This window comes from Aplidium turbinatum, chromosome 1, assembly GCF_918807975.1.
Source record: "Aplidium turbinatum chromosome 1, kaAplTurb1.1, whole genome shotgun sequence".
NCBI lineage: Eukaryota > Metazoa > Chordata > Ascidiacea > Aplousobranchia > Polyclinidae > Aplidium > Aplidium turbinatum.
Window position 1 is genome coordinate 1,257,283 of NC_137472.1, and position 25,611 is coordinate 1,282,893.

General features: G+C 39.3%; 1 protein-coding gene across 1 annotated transcript in view; it reads right to left on the reverse strand.

The window, feature by feature from the left end:
* LOC145779630 (uncharacterized) overlaps nt 1–25,611 on the reverse strand; it is a 134,162-nt gene that overhangs the window by 28,813 nt on the left and 79,738 nt on the right. The window lies entirely within an intron of this gene.

Consider the following 25,611-nt stretch of genomic DNA (forward strand, 5'->3'; position numbering starts at 1 on the left):
GAAGTATTTGTTCTGACCTCCACAGGAATCCGATCAAGCTATTAGCGTGTCAGCGTGTGTACCTCAGCTTCTAACATAAAAGCATAGAGAGATGAGATGATCTCGTTCAACCCTCTGCCTCCTTCATTCTCTACCCAAGAGTGCATGAATCCGTTTTCGTCCACATTACTCGAATCATCATTTTTTCGGATCGAATAAACTCCAAAGTTATACATCCAAAGTTGTCTCAAATAAAATGCAACAGATGTAGATATTTTTGTGAGAGGCATTGCTTGTTGTAGGTCAAAACCCATAAAAACGACTCCGGATTGCTGAAAGATGAGCTGCTTGCAACACTTCATTAAACACGAGATAGTGTTTCCAATAAAAAAAAACAAATCATTTCGAGAATGCTTTGCTTGGATAAGCTAGGGTTTGCAGGTTATATGTTCAATTGTTGTAATCTGTTGCTTGCAGTAAGGGTATATGTGAGACAATTTTTTTATCATTTCAGCGCAAAAAGGATATATGTCAGACATATATCTTTTTTGTGCTGAAATGATAAAAAAATTTTGTAACATATCCCCTTTTTCCTTCGCCTATCTCCTTCATTTCTCAAGATACGCATACGGCCTTTTTGCACAAGACGCGCAGCAGGCTCATGAACTTCCTGACGTGCTTAACTCAAATTTGGTAAAAATTGACATACCTCCCTTTTGCACTAAGCCCTTCATCTGTAAAAGCTAAATTTGATTAAAGCTCTGTGGCTTGCTGAATCTGATTGCCACAATGGCAATGCCAAACATTGTGGTGAACTCAATCTTGTAGTACATCTACAACAGAATTGATATTCTGCAAAGTGATTTGATTGTCAAATTGGTCATTGATCATTATGAAGAATCTGCCATTGAAGCAGCAAAAGATGCTCTTTATGAATTCCCAGTTGAATTCGCTAATCACCGCTTGGTGAAAAGAAAAGGAGAGAGCAAATCTTCCAAAAACATAAAAGATATGTTAGAGATTTTCCATCAATATAATGAACAACTCAACGAACAACAAGTATCTTTTGTGACATCAAATTGTGATTTTCCATCACTGGATATAAAAAATGTTGATGATGCTGAATGGCATGACAAAATAATATCCATGCATTCTGATACTCAACAGCTTAAGCAGGCCAACGCAATACCAACAAGCTTAAATGAACAAGTGAAAGAATTGCGCAGTATGTTATCAGAGACGAAAGCATTGATAAAAAAGAATTCAAACTCTACCCTAAAAAGACAGCAAGTAGGTTCTGCTGATGTCACCAATCCTGCACCATTAAGCTATGCCCAGAAAGTATCTTCTAATTTGAATCCTGCATCAGAGTCTGAGGCTGCTGTCTCTGTCAGTACACCTCAGGAAAAAAACTACTGGCTCGACATCTGGAGAAACTGCCATGATTGAATCTGGACCTTCTGCATCATGGAATCTAGTGAAGAAACGAAAACGGCTCCCTCGAATTGGAAAGTTACTAGATGACGGTCTAAAGGCTGTTTCTACTAACTATAAAGCTGCAGAAGTATTCATATCCAGACTGGAACCGGATACAAGCACCCTGAGAGTTGAAGCATTTGTAAAACGTCAGTTTCCTGATGTTCTCAACATTAGCTGTTCAAAATTAAATACAAAGCATGAGTCTTATTCCTCCTTCAAGGTGGTCCTTAAAGGAGTGTCGTTCAAAAACTCTGTCAACCCTAATTCCTGGCCAAGTGGCATACTGGTAAAAAGATTCTTCTCACCTCGGGTGCCTGTGACGAAAGACACACATGTAAAATGAAGCATCTTCATGGCTGCACATAATATTCAGGTTGTGTCTTACAATTGCAGAGGCCTAGATAGCTCTGCAGATGAAATAAGACAATTCTGTAAAAAATTTGAAATTATTCTCTTGCATAAAAAAAACTTGGCTATCATTACAACAACTTGATAGGCTGAGTAATCTTAGTAAAACTCATTACTCGTGTGGATACTCTGCTATGAATGATGAGGATGGCTTCAGACTCGGAAGGCCATTTGGCGGCACAGCAATCTTATAGGATAAGAGTCTTAATGCTACCAAACTCCAAAGCCATGATGGAAGTATTATTGGTATTAAACTGAATTTTGATAAATCATCATTGATAATATTGAATATGTATAAGCCATACTGTTGTAATGAGAATCTGGATGATTACATTGACTATCTCAGCAAACTGGAAATTATGTGTGATGACCTGGGTGACTGTGACCTACTAATAGTGGGTGACTTCAATGCCAGTGATAACAGTGCATTTGGTCCATATCTTGATACCTTCTGTGAAGATCTGGATCTGATTATGTCTGACAGAATACGGCTGCCTGTTAATACATTTACCTATATTAGTTATGCCCATGGTACGACTAGCTGGCTGGATCACTGTCTATCCTCACTCACTGTCCATAAAGCAATTAACAAATTATTAGTCCTCCAGGACTCATTCACTTCAGATCATCTACCTCTTGGTATCAAGCTTTCTGAGGCTTCTCTCACTAAGCTGGACTTCAATGATACTTGTACTGATGATGTTTCATTACTGTGGAGCAACATAACAGATGAAGGGTCTGTGTATTATGATGCCACATACCAATTGCTCGCTCAAATTCCTCTATCAGCTCACTCCATTTCTTGCAGAGACTCTCATTGTAGTGATCAGAATCATCTAGATGATATTGATTTGTTCTATAACAGTATTACATCTGCATTGCAAAGGGCATCTATGAATATACTTAAGAAAAAGAAAAGAGCCGACCTTCACACTGCTGGCTGGAACGACAATGTCAAGTCAGCTCATAAAAAGGCTCGTGAAGCATAACTGTGAGAAACCTAGAAGTGGCACAGTCTACTCACAAATGTGTACAACCCGTTGTGCTTTCAAGTATGCACTTCGCAGGTGCAAGAATAAAAAAGAACAACATCAAGCAGATGCCTTAGCAAAAGACTTTATTGCTGGCTGCCCATCTAATCAATTCTGGACACGCATTAGAAAAAACAAAATTCACCCACCTCTTTCGTTAACAGTTGGTGGGGCAACAGGTAGTGCTGATATTGCCAGTATGTGGGGAAATCATTACAGCAAGCACCTCAACTCTGTGCAGCCCCAATACCATGCTAAAAATTAGTTGAAAGTAACATAACAAATGCTTGTAAATATGTTGACTGTAATCAGCACTTGTGTAATGTGGATGTGGTTAAAATGCTGTGCAAGAAGCTCTGTTTAAATAAATCTACTGGCCATGATAAGATTTCTGCTGAACATATTCTGTATTCTCATCCTGCAATTTTCCTGTATCTCAGTCTCTTCTTTAATATGTGTATTTTTCATGGATTTGTGCCTAACAATTTCATGTATACTGTGATTTTGCCTATGGTAAAAGTAACAAAGGAGACATTACTAGCACTGCCAACTATAGACTGATTGCAATTGCTACAATTATGTCAAAGATTGTTGAGTATTTTATTCTTCATTTTATCGAGCCTGTGTTGAGTAGTTCTGACAACCAATTTGGTTTTAAGGCTAAGCGTAGCACAGATATGTGTGTTTACCTGCTAAAGCAGACCATTTCTCAGTATGTCAAGCATGGAACCCCTGTGTATTCTGTATTTTTAGACTCGTCCAAAGCGTTTGACAGAGTGAACTCTTTGCTGTTCTCAAAGCTGATTGAACGGTCTGTTCCCATATTGTTTGTTCGTCTATTGTTATTCTGGTACGCCAATCAATGTATGACAGTAACGTGAGGAGGTCAGTTCTCCCAGAAATTCCAAGTGTCTAATGGTGTGAGACAGGGTGGTGTATTAAGTCCATATTTTTTTGCTTTGTACATGAATGATTTGTCGTGTGAGCTGAATAACCTTGCCGTAGGATGCTATGTTAGGAATTCCTGCCTTAATCACATTAATTATTTATGCAGATGATGTGTGTTTTTTTGCACCCAGTATTAAGGGCCTGCAAAGAATTATTGATGTGTGCCAGCAGTATGCTATGTTGCATGACATTATACGTATTTAATTGCAATAAAACGGTTAGAGTTATGTTCAAAACCAAGTTCTTAAAACTTGATTTCCAACAGTTTGTTTATCTGGGTGATGAATGTATTCATTTTGAAACGACAGTAAAGTACTTGGGCATTGTGATTAACAACATGCTGTATGATGATGAAGACATAAAAAGACAGCTCCGGTCACTTTACTGCTCTGGCAATATGCTGAGAGCAAGATTCTCCAGGTGTTCTACTACTGTCAAAAACGTACTATTTCATTCCTACTGCATGCCAATGTATGGTTCTCAGCTGTGGTGTAAATATTTTTCTTACAGTATCAACCGTCTACGTGTAGCGTACAATAACAGCTATAGAATTATATTTCATCTCCCGAGGCGTATAAGTATAAGCTCTGTGATGGTAACTAACAAAATTACGACGTTTCATGTTCTTCTTCGTAAAACTATATATCAATTTACTGATCGCTGCTTTAACACATCGAATACGTGGATTCAGCATTTGATGAATTCCGAGTGTTATTATCAATCTGCTTTCGTCCAGCATCGTGATCGTGCTCTCTAGCCTGAAACTTGTGGTTAATATTTGTGTAGTAGCGATAGTTGCTACTCGTTCTCTGTGTAGTGTATTTCGTTTTCTTTGTGTGTTTGTATTCTATGGACCAATTCTGCTTGTGTCTGAAACAAAATCCAAATAAATAAATAAGCTCGATCCTTGACTAAAAGCACAATGCTTCATCAATTACATGCAGTAATGAGATTTCTGAACGCGTGTCACACCAATTTGGATTATGATCTTGTGACCTCGGTTCCAAGAACAGCAGCTCCTACGCTTTATTAACAAATGTGGACCATCTGAAGAAGCAGAGTGGCATTTATCAAATACTATTATGTAATCCACGAAACGAATAGAAGATCATGCAACAAAAAACGCGGTTTAAATGCAATGTATTGTAGTTGCAACAGCGTCTCTCAATGTAAGTTCAATGTGAACTCGGCTACATACAAGGCTAGTACTAGGAGAAGATTACCCGATAAAGTCGATGATGTTCTACGTAAACAGAAGTCAGAAAGAAATTCAAGATAAAACAGTTACGGTTCATTAATTAACAGAACGTCACAACGCTTTTCTTCAGAAGGAAAATCTGCAATGCGTCGAGCAAAACTGGTCATTTTCTTGTGGATTCAATAAGCTCTCTAAGATTTAGTACATACGCCCACACACTAAAATCCAAACAATATTTAGATTTATTCGATGTAGTATTTATTATGCGTCAAATCATTGTGAACCTGGAGAAATACTTTACAAAGAATTAGCTGCCTAATGGTCAAAAGTGGGAAAAACTAACCGGAAAAGGCGATCTGGTACTATGACACTTCCTCAAATGGGCGATCAACCTAATACAGAAAGCATATCACTAAGAAAACAAATCAATAGCTTTTTTTCCCTAAAAGTCTGAACCTTAAAACATTTGACCAGGCTAACACTCACAATAGTATTTCAATAAATATAATTTATATTATAAATTATAAATTATATTTATTGAAATACTATTGTGAGTGTTAGCCTGGTCAAATGTTTTAAGGTTCAGACTTTTAGGGAAAAAAAGCTATTGATTTGTTTTCCTAGCTGCCTAATGGTCGTTTATGCGATAAAAATGTGAGTTTGGCAGCAAAATATTGATAAGTATTTTGATTTGGTTACAGCAATACCGGACTGCAGCAATTGGCGCAAGGCTCTTGCAGCAACGTTTTTCAACTTGATTTAATGGTAAAGCAACCTGTGTTCTGTCAGGTTATGTACATACAAGTTCAGAAATATTTAGGAATATGCAATGAGGTACATTGAAGTTACAAGTGGCTGCACATTTACACTTCGATAATACGAGGAATTGAATACAACGCTAATAAAATCGTTTTGACGTGGATTCAACATAGCAAGACGATGTAAACATGCGCGGGTTTGCAATTAGATTACTTCTCTTCTGTCCTTGTTTGTATAAAAGTCATAAAATCAGTCGTTGTATCCGTGCTAAAATTCAGCTATGTTCAAACCGTATTATATTGATATTTTTAAATAGAAAATGGATTTATAAAATATGAATACAATACTGTTACAGCATATAAAAATGCTGAATTTTACATCGAGTATTACGATTAGTTTTATGACCCACTTTTTATACAAAAAAGGATAGATGATTTTGATAAGCAATCTAATTGCAAAACCACGCATGTTTACAAGTATTCAACGTCTTGATTTGTTGAATCAACGTAAAAATAGCTATCTGTCTAATGAAACGAAAATCTTTTGTAATGTACGTTCTACTAAACGTGACCGCTGCTCAACAATCCTCATTCTATCTGTGTCTCCTTCTAGTTGTTTGCCATCGTCAGCCATGCCGGCTTGCATGCGTACTGAACGCAATCGAGGAGAGCGTGAATCATCAAATAGCACGTGTGCAGTGAAGCACCACACAACATTTCCCCATTTGTTAAAAAAAGCCTAAGACACTAATGAACAATATAGTAATACAATGAAATGCACAGCGATACACAACACAAGGATAACGACTAATTATGACATAAAAATACAGTTCATATAGTGCTGCACCAACAAGGTCTACACTACTCAAGATGATAATCTTTGTGCCACACTGGAGGTTGTCGTATTCTCCTGGATCTATCACCCTTACCACCACAAGTAGAAATACTCTCCATGGCCGTTGAATCATTTGTTTACATGTAGTTGGAGCATGTGATGTATTGGTATCGTTAAATTTTGTAATTGCAGCTTGGTTCCAAGTTTTATTATCGTTTGTTTTGTAAGTAGCTGGCCCAGTTCTTTTTACGAGAGTACATGGAGACATAAATTTACTGTGGCCTTTTTGTACGTGGCCTGGTTTAAGGATACGAACTGTGGAACCATGTTCGAAGTTTGCCCACTTAGCAGCACGTTTAGCAGTATTATGTTTAGCAGTTTAGCAGTATTATGTTTAGCAGTTTAGCAGTTTAGCAGTATTATGTTTTACTTTTAGTTTGTTTCAAGTTTACGTTTTCACGCAATTTAACTACATCATAGTTTTTAATTTTTGTATCGTGAAGTTGTTTCACATCTAAGTTCGTGCGCATTCGTCTCCCATGCAACAGCTCGGAAGGAGCAATGTCTGTAATTGCATGCGGAGTGCTACGATAAACGTATAAGAAATCTCGGATACCAGCTTGTACATCTTTGCCTTCAAGATTCACACTTTGGATAGCGTCCTTGAGCACTCGGTTGAAACGTTCGACAGCTCCATTTGCTTGGGGATGGTAGATAGCAGAAAACGTGTGCTTGATGTTTCTGTGTTTCAAATAGTCTTCAAACTCATGCAATGTAAATTTTGTGCCGTGGTCAAAAACTATTTCCGATGGCAACCCCTCTGTGCAAAATACATTTTCTAAAAAGTTAATTACATCATATGAAGTAACATTTGACTTAAATTCAATCTCTGGCCATTTTCCTAAGTAATCAATCAATGTTATGGCGTATCTATTACGAACAGGGCCATTTAAATATGATCCCACAATGTCAATGGCCAATTTATCCCACGGTCCTCCAGATAACGATGCTGGCTGCAATGGTGCGGTTCTTGCCGTAGCCGTTTTGTCGTTTAACACTTTGCTCCTCAAAGGGAGGCCAGATTTGGCCCCCCCCTCATATTTCCGTTGATTACTTGAAGCACAGTAACGCCATGCACTTGGTTTTTCTTGACTTTTCCTAAAATTGCCAGGCGGATCTGATGATACTAAATTTGATGCTAAAAGTTGTGTAGTTTTCTTGTAAATTCAAGATTTTGGTGAATTTTTGATATTTCTAGCTCACTTCCAGCAAAGCGTGAAATGGATTACATTGCGATAACAAGCCATGAGCTCATAATTGCTTCGTGCATCGATATGCGCGAGCAGAGAGAAACGTCCTCTTGTTTTCCTTTGTTTGGTTTGACCTCAATAACACAAAGCACGTTATTTCTAATGCTACAAAAAGAAGCCAGTGGTCACAAAGTTGTTAATTAGAAACAATAATAGCAAACGTTTTTTGCGTTATCAGCTTTACGAAGAAAAGCAATCTATGATCAATGTAGGCCACAAACTATTCAAAACAGTTGTTTCAACCAGCAAATATCCATTGACGAATAAAAAGCGTTACAATAAGAAATCTTCCCTTAGGTAGTGAGTAGTGACATGAAAAACCTGGTTTCGAAATAAATGTTCTATGGAAATACTCTCATTGGCAAAACTTTCCATTGGGAAAATGTATCACTTCAAATGCTTTTGGAAGAAGCTGAAAAAATGGCGTTTTTGCAAACAGTAATTGTGAGATACAGTATGCTCAAAATTATGAGATCACGTAGCAGCTTACTCGATGACTACATGTCCCTTCGCTGCTTTATGTCGCCTACGCTTACTTGTTATGTGTTGCATTTTTGTTCGACGGTGCACTGTGTATTGTTCCAAAGAGCGCAAAATAAAGATGATAATGTCTTCACTACAAAATATTTTGTATTGTAGACTAGGCATAATGCTCGGCGTCACATCAGACAAACAACAAATCGGCTTTCTTGATCATTGATTCAACATCTGAATACGTTGCGCCAATGTATAAGAGGCCGGCTATTGTGAAAACCCGCCATTTATAAACGATCTGATTATTCCTAAAGTGGGATAAACCAATGGATCAAAGAATGAAAAAACAATGCTGAGAAAACTAAATCTAAGTGACGAACAATACCGATGTCTTCATTTATTTTGGAAAAATGCTGCCTAAACTTATCAACAAAAAATACCGAAAAAAACGGCAGGTTTCCCGAAAGCAGAATTTGCTCGACTTTGGCATGAATTTAGTCAGACAGCTAATAAATCCACACATACAATAACGGCCACTCAACGGCTATAATATTCATAATCAACCTGGTTCTGGGCGGTTTGTGTAACAGTTCAGGGGAAGACACTACTTGAAATGGTGCACAACACAAAAGATTTTCAATGTTGATGGTGGATTTCTAAAAACCGGTGTGGATTGTGCTGCACAGTGACTTCAAGTTTAGGGCAGAAAAGGCACAAAAATATCAAGATAAAAACAAAGACCTTGTGGGAAATTTGTGGGAATCATAACACGATGCAAATACCATAAACGCGTAGTTTGCATGCTGCTCTAAGCTGGCCGGTAACCACAAAGGTAGACAACAAAGGCAGTTTATAACTAGATAACAGCGTAATAAACATTATAAATACGTAACCCGACAGTTTTCTTTTACAAACGTTTTACGTCTAACAGTAAAATTTCCGCAAAATTTTTGTGAAGCGTTTACAAACCATGGTTATGTGAAATTATTCATCATTATTATTTTTACTTTTCGGATGTTGTAAAACGTCATCAGAAAAAATCACAAAAAAAACATTTCATTACTTCAATGTAGTAGGCCTAAGAATTTTTTATAGAATTGTAGCCACGTTTTATCAACCAAGAAGCCATTTTTTGGCAATATGAAGTTATACAAAATAATTTGCAATACTACAAATGTTTGAAAAGAATCTAGGAAGTCTTCTCACAATCTAGCACAAAATGATTGTGTTTATTGTACCTCTGCAATATTTTTTATGACAAATTTTGAAGCTTCGTTATAATCATTTTTATCTTTCAAGTCATAAGTCCATTTTTTTTGGCCAGAAATTATAATCGCTGCTTTGCTCTTGTATCGCTTCGTCGCGTTTACGCGTATTTTTTGTGTTCCAAACAATAACGACCAAGTCAGCAATTCAGTCTTTTTACATTGATTCAACATTTGTAAACGTTAAATTAATGTAGATCTGCTGACTGTGGGTTTATTTCACATTTCCTTTGTTTACCCATGTTCCTCACTTTGCTGTTGCATTGTTTCGACGTTGGCGGACTAAAAATGCATTTTCAAATTGATTGACACACAATAAAAAGTGAACTTCGAACTTAGCTTTGTTGATGTAAATGCTGTATTTTTAGTGGATGTAATTCATGAGTTATGTTTATAAACACCCGTAAGCCAAATGACTTATGATGTAGCCGGCATGATATTTGTGATGCGACTTGACACAAATCCACAATTCCAAAAGCGCCTAATTTGAACTTAGAAATTTCAGATAATTTCAACAGCTTGTTCAATTGTCTTCTCTCTACTAAAAATATTCATACTACAAACTCAATTGTAGACCTAAAATACACAAACGAACATGTAAACAGCTATTCAAGTAAGCCAAGGTGTTACTTATGAGAAGTTTGGTTCCATAAAACAAGAAGCTGGCCATGGGTTTCGCAAAGCATTAGTTCAGGACAAAAATATAAAACAACGCAGTTTTGTTTTTTTCAAATTCATGTAACAATGTTACTCTGTAACTATTTTATAATTAATGAGTAGCCTACAATAAGATTTGCTCGCATAAATCTTTATCGACGCAATGAGTCCGCACACCGCACACACACTTCGTGCGGTTGATCGAGTTCTTTGTCCTTTAGAATTTTGCATGAAATCGGATTAGCACGGTTAATTAAAGGCGGCAAGTTAAATCAAAATTGTCGTTTTTGGGTATCTTTGCAAAAGTTGAAATATCAAGTTTCACATATAAAATTTTAGAATAATGACTTTTCAAACTTATAGACAAATGATTTTTTTTCACACCAGTGCAACTTCTGTTGAAATAGCACCAGCGGATCACACGTAACAGCTGATTGAATTTGATCCAAAAACGGCCCCCCCTTGAGCAGTTAACTTCCAAAAAAACGTTGAAAAGCAAAGGGTTAAGTTACATATGGAACAGTTTTTGACAAATTCTTCTATATGCCTATCCATCCCTTTCCACCAATACAGCTGACAAATGCGTTGTTTTGTTCTTACGATACCTTGGTGGCCAAAATGTCCTAACTCAATGACTTGCCGTACAAGAACAGATGGAACCAAAACACGGTTCTCGCGGAGAATCACTTTGTCAACCACCGTCAGTGCATCTTTAAGAGTATGATACCGGACAAGTTCTGGTTCCTGTTTTTATTAAACGTTTTCCACCCTGCTTCAATATGCATGGCTATAGACGAAAACGTGAGGTTTGGTCCTGTCTCTTGCTGTATTTTTTTCAAGGCAATCCCTGGCGGTTCTTCTGTCAATAAGTTTAAATAGCATATTACCTCCTTTTCCACGTTATGTGATTCAAGTTTTGTTTCATCTTGTATTGGCATGCGTGATAGCGCATTGGCAACCAAATTTTCCTGACCTGGCTTGTATTCAATGGTGTAATTGCAGTGGATCAATCGGGCGTTCTATCTTTGAATACGCATGGATGCTCTGTGTAAACCAGTAAAGTTTAGTAGTGTTGTTAAAGCTTTGTGGTCAGTTCGTAGTTTAAAATGCCTACCCCACAAATACGTACGCCATTTTTCACATGCCCAAACGCAAGCTAAGGCTTCTTTCTCCCCCACAGAATATTTTCTTTCTTGCTCAGACAGTGTTCTAGAAGCACATGCAATTATTTTTTCAACTCCATTTTGGATTCGACTGAACACTCCTGATATTCCACAATCGCTAGCATCTGTTTTAATAATAGAAGTAGCTCTGGATCATATAAAGCAAGTGTAATATTCTCTTCTATTAAACGTTTGATTTTGACAAAACTAGAGTTGGCTTTTTCACTCTGTTGAGAGGGAGTATTTCCTCGAATTAGTGATCGCATTGGTTCTACCGCTTAAGCAAAATTTGGGCAAAATTTTGCATAATAACCAACCAAACCCAATAAGGAACGAAGTTGTACTCTATTGGTTGGAACAGGAGCATCAGAAATAGCTTTCATTTGGTCCTGTGTGGGATGCAAACTTTCAGACGTAATCAAGTGACCCAGAAATTTTACTGATGTTAAACCAAACTCACATTTGTCATTAAGCTTCATCTCGCTGTCGCGAATTTTGATCAAAACCGCTTGTAAATTAATTTCGTATTCTTCTTTTGTTTTTCCGTCAACAATGATGTCATCTAAGTAACACTGAACTCCCTTTAACCCTATTAAAACATTGCCCATCAGTTTTTGAAACGTAGAAGGAGCAGACGCCAACCCAAAGCAAACACGTTTGAAACGATATAGCCCTTCATGCGTTGTAAATGTTGTAAGGTGTCTGCTTTCTTCACAAAGTAGTAATTGATGGTATGCAGATGCTAAATATAAACGAGCAAAGTATTTTGCTCCAATTAAAGTATGAAGTAATTCCTCGATATGAGGCAATGGGTACTTCTCCACAGTAATAGATTCGTTGACCTTTCTTAAATTTATGCATAATCGGATATCACCTGATTTCTTCCAAGCAATCACCATTGCAGAAATCCAGTCTGACGATGCAACTTTCTCGATGACATCGCCTTCTTCTAGTCGTTTCAACTCGGTTGCAACCGCATCACGCACAGCAAATGGAAGTCTACGCAATTTAGCTTGAAAAGGCGCTGAGCTAGGTTTAAGTAAAATACGATGATGGTAACCCTTAACCAACCCCAGTGAAGAAGTGAATAGATCATCAAACTTAGACAAATTAATAGAATTTGTGACACCCACACCCGTGACATCCGTAACATTGACATCTTCACAGCTCGGCATCACCGGGAATTTTAAATCAGCAATAGTAAACTTGAAATATCTTAAGGCATCTTTTCCTAGGAAGCACTTTCCTTCTCTTATCACCAGCAAGTCTAAATTACATGACTGCTCAGCGATTTGCAATGTAGCTTTAAAGCATCCTAGAACTTCAATTGCGTAACTGGAATACGATACGAGACTGGTTGTGGTATGTCGTAAAGGATAAGCCTTAACCCTTAGAAGGTTGGGCTCCTGGAGTCTTGCTCAGTTTGGGGGGGGGGGGGGTGATCGATTCTTCTTATGCTTTAGGAGTGATATCTCTCTTATTTTTCAAGGTACGGTTTCAAAATTTGGGATTCATTTTGTAATATTATTCACTCTGAGCATATCCAAAAATTAAAACTATGTAAATTTTAGAACTGCTCATATACGTTGAAATTTTGAGGTGACTTATGACTTTTGGATTATTTTGAAGCAATTGTAGCGTGAGTTTACACATTATTTTTTGGTAGAGTAATGAAGAACATGCATTGTAATGTTGTGATTAAATTTTTTTTACATAATCTCAATTTGAATCTATATTTTTCATGCAAAATAATAATTTTTCCCACGCTCAAACAAAGCTCGCTCCTTGACTAAAAGGACAATGCTTCATCAATTACATGCAGTAATGAGATTTCTGAACGCGTGTCACACCAATTTGGATTATGATCTTGTGACCTCGGTTCCAAGAACAGCAACTCCTACGCTTTATTAACAAATGTAGACCAGATGAAGAAGCAGAGTCGCATTTATCAAATACTATTATGTAATCCACGAAACGAATGGAAGATCATGCAACAAAAATCGCGGTTTAAATGCAATGTATTGTAGTTGCCTGCCAACAGAGTTCAGATAGATTGGGTTCCATTACTTGGACGTTGTCCTAAATTTGAGAAACATTTATGTAATTCTCTTTCCACAGCTGTCGACTTTGCAGCACAACCAGTTGTTCACCAATGCAATCTATTTCAGGATGAACTAGTAGTGCTGAAACCTCGAAGGAATTTCGCACGCACTTATACTCTTTGTTGAAATTGTGGGAAGGAATATATCTGTCCAGCTCGAACATAAATGAAGTAAGGTGCTCAAGAAAGATTTCACCGATGCTCTTCAAATCAAATTCTTCTTCTTCCAAAAATGCGTTTAAAGCAGGAAAAGCAGCTATCTTCCCATTTCCATTCGATGCATTTTACCTTTAAATGCGACAATGTCTTCCGATAAATCCAAAAATATTTTATTTCTTCCCTGCATAGTAGTGTTTAGCTGGTTTAAATGGCTGAAAAAAATCAGATAAGAACAGCAATTTGGCAATCCGCTCGTTGTCGCTGAATCGCTTGGCAAGTTTATGATTCTGCTCTTTTAAAAAAGCACCGATTTCATTGCGTAGGCTAGCCACTCTCTCTAACACATTTCCTCGTGACAGCCAACGGATGTTCGAATGAAATAAAAGCCCAGTGTGCTCCGCACCCATCTCGTCACACAACGCTCGAAACATACGAGTACATAAAGGGCGGGATTAGATATAATTAACCACAGATACAACTTCATAGAAGACTATGTGGCTATAGGTCTTCTTGAATCTCTTTTTCTACCAGGTTTTCTCGATGAAAAAGACAATGAATAACTAAAATATCTTTGTTTTCCAAAAATTAAATAACTAAAATGTCTTTGTTTAAAATGTGTTTGCTTTCCTTAATCTTAGTTGATGTGCTTGCGGACTCACTCAAAGCCTTCCACGGACTCATTTGAGTCCGTGGACTCGGGTTGGGAAACACTGACTTAGAGGGATACATTTTTTCAATTGGTAAAATTTTATAAAATGGTAGCTATAAAAGCTATTTGTAGGTATACGATGGCATTTTTTGCTTTCGCTTTTAAACTTTTGCCCAAACTTATTAAAACGTGAAGATTTTAGAGCAATATACATAATTATGTGTTAGGGTTAGGGTTAACCATTTTATTTCATAGTTTTGATACATTTAGATTGGTGCTTTTTCGGTTAAAGAAGAACTTATTGATATCTTTCATACCTTTTATTGTGAAGAAAAGAAAGAACTAAACATTTTAACCCATTAATGTCCAGAGTATGATTTATCATACACTCGGGCAAGCTTTTTTATTAAAAACAAAATGGAAAACTTTGTCATTATAATTTCATGAGTATTTTGGTCAACCATCATGTTAGCATGTGACAAACTAAAAGGATCGAGTTAACGACAAGATTTTAAAATAACCAGTTTTATGTAGAGTCATATTTTGGTGATCTATTTTTTTAGGACGGTGAGTAACGTGCATTTGTATTTTCAAAAATAAGTGTGAGGTTTGAAATTATTCTATGCTTGTTGGCTATTGGACTTTAGGGTTATACTTTATTATGGCCGTCATTCCATGAAGCAGTTCATTAAAGACAAGCCTATTTGATACATGTTTATACTTTAGTACTAGACAAGTCCGCAAGGATAGCCAACTTTTTAACTTTTACCTTTATAATGGAAGTGACAAAATTATTAGAAAGCTATAGTTGAAACAAGTGTCACAGAAAACTTTTGCTTTGGCCTTGTTCCTCCCAGTTTATGTATATACGTGGGTAACTACGAGTATTTCACATCACTTTCATTTACGGACTCTCGTACAAAGAAAAATCTCTGCAACTGGCACTTCAAGGAGTGACTGCACAGTAAAAGTGCCATTGAAAGACCACTCCAAAAAATTGATTAGACATTCATTTGGCTATGTTAAGGAGAAAAAAGATAATTTACACTTGTGTGATGGAACCACAGCAGTCATCGATCATTTATCACCAATAAAAAATCTTGCGGCCTTTGTTGTTGGTACATGCAAGCGTTGGAACAGGTCTGTTCACGAAATTATGGCCAAGCTATCTGTCTCCGTATTGTGACAAAGATTGTAACGCAATCGTGACGTCATCATTGCGATGCACTGTCACGCTTGAGCGACAATCTCTCGTCATTCTTTTCTCTACTGTATTTTACTGACTTGTGTTTTCCAAACATGTTTCGTCTTTCTTTACAATGTGTGAATCTAACGGACGGGCGTAATAAGAGTGTGAAGTGACTATTCCACATCACAATTGAACCCGTCTCTTGTTAACAATATACAATCAATCTTCACTCAACACATGTGGAACTTGAGTCGAAAGTTAGGAAGAAGACAGGTTGGATAGCAGTTCATACATAGCTGCTATCAGAAAGAAAGAACATCTTCAATTGTGTTAAACGGGAGGTCACTTCAATCGTGAGGCTGTAGTTTCCCATCTTCAATTGTGTTAAACGGGAGGTCACTTCAATCGTGAGGCTGCGGTTACCCATCTTCAATTGTGTTACGCTATTCACTTCAATCGTGAAGCTACAAGAATGTTTTTTGCTGGTGTTGTAAAACGCATATTGCTGGCCAAGCGAAGCGGCCAAAGAACAGCAATCGAAAAAGTGAAACCAGATCTCCAGGTCGAGAAGTCACTAATTCTACTGTGGGGCAGTATAAGCACGGTTACTTGATACTGCCTGAAGCGGCTGGGGAACGGTCACCAGACCAACAATCCGTCGACGATCGAACTGTCCGAGGAGAGCAAGAAACTGTGATATTCCACCAACCACAAGACGAAGCGCGCGACGCCATTTTGAAACTGGACCACGTGGACAAAGGGTGCGACGCTTCTCGTAAGGGCAGTGGTGCGAGGACTATTTCCTGCCTCTGGTCAGTGTGCTACTTATTTGATTGTGTATGGTATCGAGCTTTTATAGCAAATTTGTGTAACCTACTGAAATTTAGTAGTAAAAGATTAATTTGTTGATTGTTGTAAAATTACGTTTAGTCTACATTATGTTCCTACATTCTGGTTTCCTTGCCTAGAGCGCTTCACGTTGATTGTTTTCTGAGTTCGCGTTCAGTTCTCAGTTTAGCGCTCAGTTCTCAGTTTTCTCATTGTGTGAAACAGATCTACTTTGTTCGCTTTATATTGATGGTTTGTGTTTTGTAGGTACACTTCGTTTCTTAGTTTTTTAAAACTCAATAAATGGATGTTACAATTTAAAAAACTAAGATGAGCAAGTTAATGAAGCCGGAACGCCTTGCTTTAAATCCAAACGCAAGCACAGCGGCAAAAGAATGGAAGCACTGGAGGAAGACGTTTGAAAATTACTTGGCTTCTCTCCCCGTCCAAGACGAAGGAGAAAACCGGCGGGATGACCTGCGAATACTCACGAATAGTGTAAATTTTGAAGTCTACGAATTCATCGAAGACTGTAAAGATTACAACGGTGCATTGAACGTTCGTCAAAACTTATATGTGAAGCCTACGAATATTTTATTTGCGAGGCATCGTCTAGCCACCACCAAACAACACCCAGGACAATCCTTAGACGAATTTCTTCAAAATTTAAAGCTTCTAAGCAAAGAATGTGGCTTTCAAGCCGTTGATTCGGCTCAATATCAGCAGGAAATGGTACGCGACGCATTCATCAACGGCATTTCTTCCGATACAATTCGACAACGCCTGTTGGAAAACCAAGAGCTCAGTCTAGCTGACGCATACACTCAAGCAAGCACCCTTGATCGAGCGGCAAGAGACACTCGGCTATTTCATGCTTCAAGAGACCAACTACAGGTATCGGCTGTCTCATCGAACTCAAATATCCATAGCGATGAAGTTGTTGAAGGTAAGAGCAAAAACAATTCTACTATCAGTGCTGTAAGCAACGTCGCAAGATATTGCTTCTTTTGTGGGGATTCCTATCATGAGAGGAAGAGATGTCCTGCCCGAAATGCAACTTGTTATCATTGTAATAAAGTTGGACATTTTGCTAAAGTTTGCAAAAATAAGTTTTCTCGAGGAAAAGTTACCGCTTGCGTTAATTCCGACTATATGTGCGCAATTCACCCCGCACCGCGCTGTTTGTCTCATGCTACTATGAAATCCTTCGTTGATGGCATCGAGCTGTCGTCACTCATCGACTCTGGTAGTTCTGTTAGTTTCATCAACCAAGACACTGCTTACAAGCTAAAACTTAAAATTGAACGCAGCAATTCCAAAGTCTCTATATGGCTACGCACAACTCAAAAGAAAAAGTCGTACGAATCTGTTTCATCGATATCACTGTCAGCGGGAAGTTCTACAGCAATGTAAAAGTTGGAGTTTTACAAAACTTGTGCTGCGACATCTTATTGGGAGCAGACTTCCAAAGAAATCATCGTCAAGTAATTTTTGAATACCAAGGAGGTGAACCCGATTTTGTAGTTCATCAACAGAACGACCATTGCTCGGTGATCGCTGCAATAACTGATGAAGCGTCTCTTTTCGCAAACTTGACGAAAGACTGTAAGCCGATAGCTGTTAAGTCAAGACGGTACAACGAGTCGGACAGAAAGTTTATAGACGCAGAAATTGAAAAACTCTCTTCCAAAGGTATCATCCGCCCCAGCAATTCGCCTTGGCGGGCCCAAGTTCTGGTCGTTAACAACAAAGAAACAAATAGGAAGAGGCTATGTGTCGATTATTCACAAACAATAAATTTGTTCACAAATTTGGACGTTTATCCGCTGCCACGCATAGACGATCTAGTTCATCGGTTGTCTGTTCATAAGTTTTTCTCAACATTCGATCTCAAAAGCGCCTATCACCAAATCCCTATCGCTAAAAAGGACAAGATTCATACCGGGTTTGAGGCTTCCGGAAGACTTTGGGAATTCAACAGAATCCCTTTTGGAGTAACAAATGGCGTTCCCCAGTTTCAAAGGAAAATGGATGAAATAGTGAAAATTGATATATTGAAAAATACCTACCCTTATCTAGATAACGTTACGGTATGTGGGCGTGACAAAAGTGAACACGATGAAAATGTCTCGCGCTTTCTTCATTCAATTCAGAAAAGAAATTTTACGTTAAGTGAAGATAAAACAATCTCGTCGGTCAAAGAAATCTGTATTCTCGGGTATTGCGTCGGCAATGGCAAAATAAAACCGGACCCCGAACGACTACGGCCACTGCTTGAATTACCTGCGCCCCAAAGTACCAAATCTCTCAAAAGAGCTCTAGGATTATTTGCCTATTATGCACGATGGGTCGTGAACTTTTGTGACAAAATTCAGAGTCTGAAAAACACTACGTCGTTTCCATTGAATCCAGAAGCGCTGAGAGACTTTGTTTCTATTAAACAAGAAATCTCCGAATCCGCATTGGCGGCCATCGACGAGACGTTACCATTTGTTGTCGAATGCAACGCGTCGGAGGTTGCAGTTTCTGCTACTCTTAACCAAGCAGGAAGACCAGTTGCTTTTATGTCAAGGACTTTTCAAGGGAGCGAACGGCATTATCCTGCCGTAGAAAAAGAAGCTACTGCAATCATAGAAGCCGTTCGCAAATGGGAGCATTTTCTGGCGAGACAACATTTCACCTTGGTCACAGACCAAAAGTCGATAGCATTTATGTTCGACAACAGGAGACGCACGAAAGTTAAAAATAATAAAATACAGTGTTGGCGTCTCGAACTCCCATCTTTTTCGTATACAGTGCAATATAGACCCGGAAAGGACAATGCCGAACCTGATACATTAACTAGAGCGTATTGCGCGTCTACCGCCAGTTACAATCTAAACGAAATTCATCAGAACATTTGCCACCCTGGTGTGAGGAGACTTTCCCACTTCGTACGGTCCAAAAATTTGCCATTCTCAATGGATGACATAAAGAGAGTGTGTAGTAACTGCAGAATATTCGCAGAACTAAAACCAAGATTTTTTAAGCAGCAACAAGGCACTCTTGTTAAAGCTACTCGCCCCTTCGAACGCATATCGATTGACTTTAAAGGACCATTACCATCCAGTAGTCGCAATGTGTATTTGCTCGTAATAGTTGATGAATTTTCTCGTTTTCCGTTCTGTTATCCGTGTTCAAACATGTGCACCGAAACGGTGATCAAATGTCTTGATAATCTATTTTCTTTATGTGGTTTCCCTAGTTGTGTACACACTGATAATGGGGGAAGCTTCGTGTCTAAAGAATTCAAAAGTTACTTAACTAGCAGAGGCATTGCCACCAGTCGCTCTTCCATTTATCATCCCATCGGGAACTCGCAAGTCGAGCGCTACAATGGCATTATTTGGAAAGCGATACGTTTGGCATTGAAATCTAGCAATCTACCTCCTAGTCGTTGGGAAACGGTGCTACCCGTTGTGCTGCATTATGTTCGTACGTTGTTGTGTACTGCAACTAATGCTACACCGCACGAGTTATTCTTTCGTTTCGACCGGCGATCTCCAACTGGGTTATCACTGCCGTCTTGGCTACTGAAACCCGGGCCCGTGTTATTGCGCAATTTTGTGGGTTCGAAGAACGATGATCTGGTTCGGCGGGTCGAACTAACCGATGCCAATCCTATGTATGCAACAGTAAAATCTCCAGATGGAAGAAAATCAAATGTTTCGCTAAGAGACCTAGCGCCGTGCCCGGACGACTCTCCGGATCAATCTCATTGCCCTGAACCATTCGTCACGGACAATTCCCGATTGGAAGCTGCTGAGTTCTCTAAATCAGTTTTGGATGTTGGCAATGACCCGAATAACATTGGACTCGATACTTCTGGTGATAGCGCAAGAAGCTTCGATTTAGACTGTGACGACGTAAACCCAAACATCAGACGTTCCAAGCGAACTAACAAAGGCGTCCCACCACTACGATATGGCGATTTCGTTACGTTTTAGGAGGGAAGAATGTTGCAAAATTACGTTTAGTCTACATTATGTTCCTACATTCTGGTTTCCTTGCCTAGAGCGCTTCACGTTGATTGTTTTCTGAGTTCGCGTTCAGTTCTCAGTTTAGCGCTCAGTTCTCAGTTTTCTCATTGTGTGAAACGGATCTACTTTGTTCGCTTTATATTTATGGTTTGTGTTTTGTAGGTACACTTCGTTTCTTAGTTTTTTAAAACTCAATAAATGGATGTTACACCATACATATTCCATACCGTACATATTCCATTTAATAAGTTACTGAAATAACTATGAGTGCCGCTTCCCTTGAGGACTGTCTGTGGGTCTCGGGCGGGCTGGGTAGTGTACAGGGGCTGGTCCGCCGCTCTTTATTGGGGCGGTGTGGATCTGTCTCGGAGAGTGGGGCCACCGTAGCGCGGCCTCCGGTGAGTCGATCATTAGCACAATCAAAACTTCCCTCAGAGGTCGGTAGAGAGGAAGTGTTAGGGCTAGCGAATGACAGGGAAGCACGTCAACGAAGGCGTCAGCTACTTAGTGACATCAGTGCGGCCACGAGACAGCTTGGGGAACTGAGAACCAGAGACCAAGTCTTACAATTTGAATCACAGCATGTCAAGGCTCTAGACTGGAGGGTAAAGGACTTTTGTGCCATTTCGCAGAAGGAGGACTCCGAACCTAGGGTCGCTCCCGAGTTTGAGATGTTGGTTAGAAGGTGTAAGCAACGATGGGAGAAGCTAACAGACTCGCTCCCAGTCAATTCAGCTTCCCTGCCAAACCTTACAATTGGGGTCCCTCCCTCATCTGCAGGGAAAAGTAGAAGGTCTGCACAGATTCTAGCACAGGATGATCTACAAACTCAATTAGAACAGATTCAAATTGAGAACCGCTTAGATGAGGCCTGGGAGACAAGGCAATTGAAGGAGGCCCGGGAACAGGAAGCCCGAGAAGAGCGTAATCTGGCCAGAGAGCTTAGGGAATTACAAATAAGAGCAAGTTTGCAGAAGCAGATGGCCATGTCGGAATGCTATTCAGAGAAGACACCTAGCTTGAGGAGTTATCGTACGCAGGATTCTAAGACGAGCGCCCAAGTGAAAGGTGGTCCCCATTTCAATGAAAGCGAGATCCTGCTTCAAAAAAGGCCCCTAACTCTGTGTTTTATAAATTCTGTTCCCATATGGAGGTTGCTAACGAAGCAGACAAGTTAATGGCTCCTAGCTTAAATGTACCTGTCTATGAGAGACCTATTAGACCTCCGCCAGGATTTGCTGATACTACTAGGTATATCCCTAAGGGTAGTGCAGCCCATGATGGATATCATGGCTTACCCCTGCATGAAAGTTACGTGATGGCAAGGAGAGAACAGCAACCGCCCCTAGCCTACGACGGAGCGTGCGAAAAGGCGTCAAGGAAGGACTATCTTGACATGGCCTCGCTCATAAAATATGACGGGTTTTCTATGCCCTTTATTGTTTTTAGAAACGAGATAAATGCTTTGTTAGAAAAATGCCCGTATGAGGATATGAGACTGAGCTTGATTAGAGCAGGGGGTATTAAAACTGCTGCACAAGACATAAGCTTGGTGATAAGTAGCACCCCAGGTTACAACGAAGCAATGCGTGCTAGTATGGCATTGGAGCGTTTGTCTTTAAGATTTTCTGTTCGCGGCGGTTTTGATTCTGAGGCTTGTGTTAAGAGTATCCGATTTGGACCGCGTGTGTCGGGGGCTGACATTTCTGGTTGGCGCAAGTTTCGGGCAGAATTACTAGATTGCCAAATATATGCGGCAGCATACAAGCGGTTGGACTACCTTGAAGGGAAATTTGTCTGTGATCTAGCTAAACGTTTGCCCGTTTATGCGCGTCAGCGCTTTATTGATTTCTTAGGTGATAAATTTGGTGGTACGGCGGACCCTTCCTTTGATAGTTTGTTGCAGTTTGTTATTGCGGAAGAAAATGCGAAATCAACCGACTTTGGCGTTTGGTTAATGAGTGAGGACCATAAGTCGAGCAATAACCATTCTGTTGGTAAGTCGGAGAGTAAAAGGGACGCGGGTGCATTTCAAGTTACACATACGGCGGCCAAGGGTGACGGCTATGGTAATATAAATTCCGCAACGTCAAGAACGAGTGTCTCGTTGTGTGAGTGTTGCCTTTCGTTTGGTGTGAATGTGGATCATGGTTTGGAGGTATGTCATCGTTTGCAGGGTATGACTGTGGCAAAGCGTGAAGAGTTTTTTTACAAACATGGGCTCTGTTATAATTGTGGAGGAAAGCATCGGGCTAGAGATTGTCGCTGTGCCATGAACTGTGATCAGTGTCAGGATGCTAACTATAAAACGCCGAAGCATTTCGCTATGTTGCATGAATGGGTCGTTAATGATAGGCCAGCAAACAAACCAGTTCCAAAGAAGGTACGCGAGTTCGCTGTGGACAAAGTTGACAAGTCTGCGGTTAATAAAACTGGAGTTCAAGGTAGAGAAAAATCAGTCTCTTTGAGAAATGTGACAATGACACCCGGCAACTGGCTTAGAAAAGTTGGTGTACTGTCAGCTTGACTATGGATCCCAGATAACGCTGGTATCAAAATCATTGTGTGCAGAGTTGGGTTTACAGCCCTATGAAAACATTTCCTTTACCATGAAAACCTTGAACGGTGATGCGAAAGTTGATGCTGGTTTGGTCAAATTTGTGGTAAAATCGTTGTCGACGGGTGAGAGTTTTAACATAGATAATGTTGTTTGTTCGACGCCATGGAGCGATGACATTGAAACCTTGCCCCATAAGCAAGAACTGAGTGGTTACAGACATTTTGATGACATTAGTGTGTTTGAATTAGAAAATCGTCAGACTGTGGACATTGTGATAGGCGACGACTGTCCATTCTTGTTAACTGTGCTTGAAGAGCGAATTGGTAAAACGTTGTATGAGCCGCACGCGATCAACACACCGTTGGGATGGCTAGCCGGTGGGGGGCGGTCTCCTCTCTGTTCTGACAGTCGTGTCACAGTCAGGAAAGTACAGGTTTGCGATGATCTTGAGAACGTGGACTGGTTAAAACGTGAAATTTTGACGCGCGACTGCATGGTGGATGAATTAAGGCAGGAGTTAAAAGAGGCCAAGCTGGCAGATTCGCGGCAGAGCATGTCACTCGCTGATAAGTTTTGGGTTCACTGGACAGATTTCTACCTACCTAAGTTGCGGGGTCGAAGAAAATGGAGAGACATCTGTCGCAATTTAGAACCCGGAGACTTGGTCCTGGTATGGGATATGAATGATCGGCCTAAACGAGGGGACTACCGAATCGGCAGAGTGGTTGAAATTTTACCGCAGCATCGAAAGGGTAAAGAGTTTGTGAGAAGGGTGAGGGTGGTTGTGGTAGCATGGGACACTAACACAAAGAAGTCGCACGTTGAAACCGTGCTTCTTGATATTTCTTGCGTTGCTCCGGTGGAGGGCGCGCGGGCACGCACTGCTGTGCTCGCTCCAGTTGGTTCGGGCCCCCAGATGGACGTTAAGGGACGTCACTCGTAGAAAATGTGTTCACTTTATTATTAATGTTTCATTGTTTATGACTTGTATGATGTCTGATGCTTATGCTCGCTGTTTACAAATTAAATAGATAGAGTCTGGCTGGAACCGTATGTATTTGTCAAGTACATATTGTCACCTTGAGTTATGCCAATATCGCATACAGCAAATTTTCTTGTGATACCTGTGACTAAGCTGAGCATCGTATTCACTCTTTCACATTTATTTAGTATCTTCATATGACAACTTTGTTTTTGTATAACTTTATGTGTATGGTGTGTTAATAATGTCATGTAAACATGGTCCGTTTTAAATACCTTCAGACAGCAGTGTGGGACTACAGGTTCATCTACATGACTATGTATGTTATTTATACGACAATATTATGCGACATTGCAATTATGTTTAATGTGTGTTAGGTATGGCCAATGTTGAGTAATTTCGTTTAGGTAAAAATAATATTCTGGAAGATGGATATTGTAATATTCATCTTGGAGGCTGCTATGTTCACAAAATTATGGCCAAGCTATCTGTCTCCGTATTGTGACATAGATTGTAACGCAATCGTGACGTCATCATTGCAGTGCACTGTCACGCTTGAGCGACAATCTCTCGTTATTCTTTCTCTATTTTTACTGACTTGTGTTTTCCAAACGTGTTTCGTCTTTCTTTTACGATGTGTGAATCTAACGGACGGACGTAATAAGAGTGTGAAGTGACTATTCCACATCACAATTGAACCCGTTTCTTGTTAACAACATACAAGCAATCTTCACTCAACACATGTGGAACTTGAGTCGAAAGCTAGGAAGAAGACAGGTCGGATAGCAGTTCATACATAGCTGCTATCAAAAAGAAAGAACAAGGTCTGAAAGGAAGCAGGTGACTGTACCACAACCAAATTTCATAAAGCTGTACAATCAAACAATGGGGTATAGATTTAACAACTTGAAAAGACATTACCACATCAGGTTTCACTCTATAGAGTTAGGGGTTTCTAAAACTACGAGACGTCAAACTACCCGCCAAGAAGAGATTGTGTTAAATTTTAGTGTTGGCAGATGTTGTTCAAGCTTTTCTAGTAAAGTGTTATTTAACAGCAGTAGTAGCCCAAGTTTTGCCTAAGGAAAAATTCATTACTCCAAATACTTGTATAAAGTGGTACCAGTCACTTTTTAGGTTTTGCTTCAATGCTAGCATAATCAACTTATGTTTACTTTGGAGGTATGTAGACAATATAATGTCCTTGCTTGAATTCACAAACCATGTTGTCACTTCACTTTTTGTTGCACCAAATACAGAAAAAGAAGAGGAATTGTACCAAAAGCGAGTCGTTTCACTTTCTAATCTTCTTGACATGATCCTAACTCCTCAGGTGTTAAAAAAAGAGAAATAATAGTCGTCTCAATATAAAAATAAACTTATCTTGTGCTCATCTATTGCAATTAATTTCCTAGCAATTATTGTATTCACGGCGTTATTCATTTTTTTCGCATCACGAAACTTGACAAAACGAATTTTGTATCTGCATTATTACTTTTCTATTTATTTATTTCCAACTTTCACTTTATGCTTACGGTTGTGTGGTTTAGTTGGGATTAACAAATGACGTTGTAATGAAATTAAAAATAATTTGAGGGCCTACACTTTAACATACACTT